This window comes from Camelus bactrianus, chromosome 4 (genome assembly GCF_048773025.1).
Source record: "Camelus bactrianus isolate YW-2024 breed Bactrian camel chromosome 4, ASM4877302v1, whole genome shotgun sequence".
NCBI lineage: Eukaryota > Metazoa > Chordata > Mammalia > Artiodactyla > Camelidae > Camelus > Camelus bactrianus.
The window spans coordinates 18591325-18598783 of record NC_133542.1 but is presented as its reverse complement, the minus strand read 5'-3'; positions in this window follow the sequence as shown (position 1 = coordinate 18598783).

The following is a 7459-nucleotide window of genomic DNA, read 5'->3' as shown; positions in this document are numbered from 1 at the left end:
TGCTTGTAAAATTCACTCACATCACAAACCGGTATCCCCTCCTGCCCAACCCCCCTCCCCCCATGCCTGCCACCACTCGGGCCAGAGGTGAGGGGCCAGGTTCCTTTCTCTGGGCTCAGTTCTTTCTGCGTATTCATTTTCCATTTCCGGTTACGGTCTAATCCATTAAGAAGCACTTATTCTCGGCAAACCTCTTGCGCAAGCTCTAATTTACCGTTTCTCAGTACAAGCTCATTTTTATATTCTGGTTCAGTTACTGACATGAAATGAGGCAGAGCGGCTCGCACCTGTCTTCAGCACGGCCCTTTCTGCCTCTCCCTGCGTCAGTCTCAGCTCGGCTTTCTCACGCTTCTGTGCCATTGGAACCAGCCTTGGCTTCTCCACATATGTGTGGGACTCAGCAGATGAGGTGGCAGTTATTAAATCCAAACTATACAAAGCCACAAGCAAAATTGCGCATAGGACAACCTCCGCCTTCTCTGAGCATGCACCAAACTGCTCCAAAGGCATCCTTAAAACATAGCTATCATTTTAAGCAACTAAACTCTGAACAGCCAAGTCCTCTCTACCATTTATTGTTCCTTCCTAACCCCGCTAAGGGGGTTCACCCCACTGGTATGGAGCGAACATCCTGTAGAAAAAACAATTCAGTTTCTTAGGACTACACATCTGGCCACACATCTGGAAGACACAGAAATCTGCCAAGGTTTCCAGGCCCTAATGCTTCGTGATCAGAGGCCCTCTTCCCTGGAACTAGCATTCACTGTGTTTTTACTGCGTTCTAGGTGTTGTGTTGATTTTCTTGCATCATCTCATTTAGACATCAAAATCATCCTTTAAGCAGCAGTCGGACGATGACGCTCATAGGCATGGCACTCTCCCAGGGCTTCCTGGCTCATCTCACTCAGAAGGGAAGCCAAGTCTTTGCTACAAGCCGTGGCGAGGACCCTGTCATCTCTCTGACCAGCTGTTTCCTACATAGCAAACCCTCAGCTTCCCCGCTCTGGCTGTGCTGGTCTTCCTGCTGCTTCTCCCCTCCTCTGGGAGTCACATCACTTGTCCTTTGTTTTCTCCCTACTCCCTGCTCAAAAGGCACCTTCTCAGGGGGTGTTTCCTGGGCCTAATATACATAGAACCTCACCTCCGCCCTGTCTTCCACACCCTGCTTACGTTTTCTCTGCTCCAACCCTGTCCCCAACCTGTTACACATTTGTTTACTGTCTCCTCCAACTAGACTGGAGCTGCACGAGGGGAGGGCTTTGTTTTGTTCCCTTCTGGACTCCCACAGTCTAGGACAGTGTTCTTAATCAAACGTTCCTGAAGAAATGAATGAATAAAAGTATCCTTACCTCCATTTTATGGCTGAGAAAGAGGTTTAGGACCACTAGCTTGTCTAAGGTCACAGAGCTGACAGATGGCAGAGCTACACAAATGGTGCCAAGGGCTGATCCATCCCCCCTCTCCAAGCTCAGTGACTTTGTGGGGAATGTTTTCGTGTGGGGGAAACGTTTTTACGGGCTCTTTCCGTCGGAGGTAATTTTGAACAAAAGAGAAATCAGAGATGGAGGATAATGACCAAGGGTCTGGAACCTGCTAGGCAAACTCATTTAACTAGTGGGTTCTCCTCTCCTCATTCTTGACAGGGACTGAATTCAGCCCTTCCTTAGACAGACACCACTGCACTACAGTAAAGTGAGGATCACAAAAAGTTTTCAACATTTTGAGGAATAATTTGTTGTTACTTATAAATATTTTGAAACCACTTCCTAGATGGCACTTTTGTAGAAAGGGAAAGATTATATATAAAATAGGCTAGAGTCTGTGCGCTCCTCTAGGGCTGACACCGTCCTTTCTTCTCCCTGACTGTCTCGCTGAGATTGACCCACCACAGGCGTTCAATAGATGCCTTGTAAACAAATGAATGTTACTGGAAAAGAAATTTGAGTTTTTCCTAGAAGCAGATTGGCTCCTAGTCCTCTTGTCCAGGCCAGCCAATTCCACCCACCTCCATGGAAAGGGTTGTGGCCACCTGAAAAGTTTGGTTGGGGGTCGGGCTGTTCATCACACTTGAGAGAAAGTCGTAATCCCAATGGACACTCTGAGCAAAGCAAAATATATAACTAGTAGAAAGGAACCTCCTCAGTTTCAAGAGAGAAACCCAGAGCAGAGTCGTCACACCAGTCCTGCACGGGAACACACGAGGATGGGATGTGAGCTCCAAAAGCTGCTGGGAGGCGGGCTGCTTTCCAGCCGCTAAAAATATCCCAGCGGGAAAGACAAATGGCCGTGACTTACAAAACCTGAAAGTTGAGTTGGTGAAGCATAAACAGGCAGTCTACAGAAATCCAAGCTGACACTTCCTAATATCTATCTTGTCTTCCTCATCTTGCCTTGCGCAGGGGTCAGAGCTCTGCCACATTTCCCCTCAGGGGAGGAGGATGGAGCACAGCTAAGAAGCAAAATTCCTTCCCCTGCTTCTCTGAGTCTGTACAAGGGTCCGGGGTATCAGGAGGCCCCTCCACATACACTGCACTTTCAGGTCAAGAAACAACATGGCTCCTTATCCAACTACCAGGCTCCATCTGAGAGGGAGGCTGGTCCCCCAAATGAGGAATCACCTGGATGGCAGGTCCAGATCCCTTTTACTGACATGGCAGCAGAGGTAACCTCTCCTTAAGTGTAGGTTGGACTAGTGATTTGCTTCTAATGAACAGAACGTAGGAAAAGGTGATGGATGTCACTTCAATGATTAAGTTATGAAAATGATGACTTACTAGCAGATTCTCCCTGGCTTTGCTAAAGCAAGCTGTCAGCTGGAGAAGCTCAAGTGGCAAGAAAGTAAGGGTGTCCTCCAGCCAACAGCCAGCAAGGAACGGAGGCCCTCCGTCCAACTGCCTGGGAGGAATCGAATCCTGCCAACAACCACTAAATGAACTTGGAAGCACATCATACCAATCTTGAGCCTTAAGATGACTGTGGCCTAGCCAGCAGCTTGATTGCAGCTCTGGGAGAGGCCCAGAGCCAGAGGACCCAGCTAGGCCAGGCCTAGATTCCACAGAAACTGGGAGATGAAAAAAAAAAAAGTGTGCTAAGCTGCTAATTGTTGGGGTAATTTGTTACACAGTGACAGATAACTAATACAAGATAATGAAAACATGGAGGGATGCATGTAGCAGAGGTTCCTGCTGAAAGTGTCATGAGAGCCCAGAAGCTTAGGGTCACAGGACACTTAGAGCATACACCCTGTGGAGTGGAGGGGGATGGGACCCTATCTAACAATGCAAAGCTGTCCATGCTGTTCCCGCTCACCACAGCTGCCCATTTAGCCAGGGGTGAAGCCCAAGTTTGTTAGTTGGCCATCAAGGACTGCCATCATTTGGCCTCTGCCTACTTCTCCAGTTTGACCTCCTGCTTTCCCCCACCTACACCCCATCTTTGAGTCATAGCAAACTAGATGTAGCCGCCCCCAATACTTTCCCCTTTGTCCATACTGTGCCCTCTTCCTGGAATCCCTTCCCAAACAATCCCTCCGTGGTGCTCTGAGGAACTCTATGCAAATCCTTTTCCCTGCTCCTGCAGTGACCATCTCACACATCGCCCAGCCTGCAACCTCTGGTTTTCTTGCCTAGCACACCCTCCAGCTCTAAGCCCTATAACTGAGCCTCTCCTTCAACCTGGTATCCTTAGAGCTAGCTCACAGCCTAGAAAATCACCTCAGTCAGCAGCTGATGAAAGAATGACCATGGGGTGGACCTGCTGGGAAGACCAACAGTTATTTATTGGCTTACCTATAATTTATATCATGCAACAGAAATAATAGGTAGCTTGTAATAAGAAGACCTGCCTTCAGGAAGGTCCAGAGCACACGAAATCAGAAGCCACCTAGGAGGATGAAAAAGCAAAGCCTCCAAACGGACGATGTGTTTGTCACTGTAGAGGATTACATGTCACTCTAAGTTTGCCCTTAGACAAGGAAGAAAATTCCAAGAATTACTAATTTGCCTACACCTTGCACTTCGGTTCCTATGAAGACTCCATTAAGGGAAGAGAATGACTTTCATTAGATTTGTCACAGTTATTGAAGTTCCCATCCTATATATCCATTCTATTCACCAATAATCAAAGCAACTGAAAGAGAAAGGCAGGGGATAAAAAAAAAAATTAGTATCCAATTTTTTTTTTTTTTTTTTTAGTATCTACTTTTTAATACCATTCAAGAAGTCTGCCTTCCTCCCTGTTTGCTACCCATGGAAATTGATGGGCTGACCCAGAGTTAAATCAACATAGGAATCACTCAAGGAGCGGAACCAACACCTTCTTCATAAAGGAATGCTCAAGGAAGAAGGTAGCTAATACACTTTCTTAGATAAAATATATTTCTTATGAGGTGTAGCCATCAGGTAAAGATATTCGATGACCCTTTTAAAATACCTTTAAACCAGCAGCATCTTAGAGTGTGGATGCCTTCCACTTTGAAGAAAGAGAAAAAACTGATAATTTAGTTTGTCAAAAATGTTTCCTGAAAATAGACTTACCCTCTGATCTAGCAATCCCACTCCTGGGCATATATCCAGAGAAACTCCAATTCAAAAAGACACCTCCTCTCCAACGTTCACAGCAGCACTATTTACAAGAGCCAAGACATGGAAACAACCTAAATGTCCAGTGACAGATGACTGGATAAAGACGTTGTGGTATATTTATACAATGGAATACGAGTCAGCTATAAAAATGAATAAAATGATGCCATTTGCAGCAACGTGGATAGATCTGGAGATTGCCATTCTAAGTGAAGTAAGCCATTAAGAGAAAGAAAAATACCATGTATCACTTATATATGGAATCTGGGGGGAAAAAAGACACAAAATGAACTTACTTACAAAATGGAGACAGAATCACAGACATAGAAAAAAAACTTATGGTTACCAGAGGGAAAGGGAGTGGGGAGGGATAAATTGGGAGTTTGGAATTTGCAGATACTAACTACTATATATAAAGCAGATAAACAACAAGGTCCTATTGTATATATAGCACAGGGAACTATATTCAATACCTTCTAATAGTCTATAATGAAAAAGAATATGAAAAGGAATATACATATATATGTATAAGTGAATCACTATGCTGTACACCAGAAATTAACACAACATTATAAATCAACTATACTTCAATAAAAAATTAAAATAAAAGCATACACTTAGTAAAAAAAACAAAAGTTTTCATACAATAGACTTACTGTTCTGAGGGATTTCAATGCAAGATCGATAATGATCAATAATGACCCTTGGAGAAAAGGCTTTGAATTCTATGAAAGTAGAATGACTTTAAAAATTCTATTCCTGCTCAGTCAACTTACTGGGCATCCCCTTCATCTTTGGAGAGAATATGTCCAAAATCTCCGCTGAAATCTCTCTTCTTTTAGGTCATAAACCAAACCTGGAATCAAGACTGTAGAGATTTTGCAGAGTAAATGATTTTGAATGTTTATAAATTGGTTAGGTGTGAGGATATGATCAGATGAGTTGATCTGACTGTGTAAACGTGCTGGAAAGCCACCTGTAAGGAGGACTTGGACCTGTAAATCCAGAGTCATCCAGAACTTTGTGTACAAACTATAAATCATATTGAGGCTAACAAAGCTACTACATGCCACCAAAGGAGAAGGCTACATAATTTCAGGGAAACAATTTTTCCACCTTGGTTACTGAACAAAGACACGAGGAAAGATTGCATTCACTGAAAGGCAAAACTAAAACAATAGGAAGAAACAGTCATCTTCTTAGGCTAGAATTATTCACAAATTTGATCATATAAAAGAAGCTTTCAGGCTTATACTTGGTGCAGGTTAGTGGAATTGGGACAGACTAAAGGTTTCGGTGCTAACATGTTGTCTAGAGAAAATTCGATTGGTGCTTTTTAAAGTTCTGGTTTATTTTTATCCAGGTGGATTTGCATCTAATTTGCCTCTTTACTCTGCACACTGCTTTAGAACATCCCTCTCTTTTTCTTATTGTTAGTCTACCAGATGACCTGGCAGGGAACTACACTCCTACCCTGGCTGCACATTAGAGTAATCTGGGGAGCACTTGAAATTACCAGTATCCAAAGCTTTGTGCAAAAGAATTTAATCAGAGCCTCTGGAAAAGGAATAGCTTGTAAAATCTCTCTAGGTGATTCTGATGAAATCAGACCACAGCTCAGCATATAGGAACCACTGAGGTAGATGGTGAGGGATGATGCTGACATCATTGGATTTTCATCTTTATTCCACAAACCAGCAAGGAGCAACTACATGCCAACTTGGTGGCAGACACAGCACGCCTGGTTCCTCTGTTCAGTCAGTACCCTGACTTCTCCCCGGGCACTGCTTTAAGTTGAACTGTCTATTCAAGGTATTCCTGTAAAAAGCTTGTGAAACTCAGATCAGATGAAGTTTGCCATCAGCAACAAGAATGAGAACAAGAAGGCTGGGAGCCCAGAAAGGTGGTTCAGTCCACCTGCCAGTTAAGGATTTCCATAGAGCTTCAAACAAGTTCTAACCACATGATGACACTGTTGCCCAGGAGAGAAGAGTCTCTATCCCAGCAGAATGGAAAGGAAATTCTGTAGCCACAGCTGCTACATTTTTACAAGCTTCTCAGGAGAGTGGTTGGCACATGGTAGATACTCAATAAATATCTGTTAAATGACGGACTGAATTTCCATCACCACAGCTAAAACCTTAAATAACCTTTCAAGATGACTCACTGTGGATTTTTCTCCAATTTCTGAAAAAAATCACTCCCACAGTCATCATCACAAAGTATGCTACTGTGAACAACTGGAACTAGTAGCAAAATTGCTTTAATTTTTAATGTGGGATATATGAATTCTACTCAGATATTTAAGAAGTTGATTTACTTAAACTTCCAGAAGGATGGGGAGTTCAACAGTGGCATGTCCCCATTTGTGATGGGCACAATAATGGCCCCTTCAAAGATGACCAAATCCTAAACTCTAAAATCTGTGAATATATTACCTTAAATGGCAAAGGGGCAGGTCTAATTATAAGTAAGAATCCTGAGATGGAGAAGCTATCCTGGATTACCTGGGTGGTCCAAAGGTAACTACAGGAGTCCAGAAAAGATGGTAAAAGGAGGCAGTAGGTCAGAGCCAGGGAGATATTTTAAGAATCTACACTGCTGACTAAAGACGGAGAGAGGGGCCATGAGCCAAGGAATGCAGTCGACTTTTAGAGGCTGGAAAAGGGAAGGAAACTGATCCTCCCCTCGAGCCTCTGGAAGGAACGCGACCCTGCTGACACTTCTGAGTTTAGCCCAGTGAAACACATTTCAGACATTTGACCTCTAGAACTGTAAGGTAATACATTTGTGTTATTTTAAGCCACTAAGTTTGAGGTAATTTGTTACAGCAGCAATAGAAAATTAATACACCACATAATACTTAAGGGAAAAAAGAA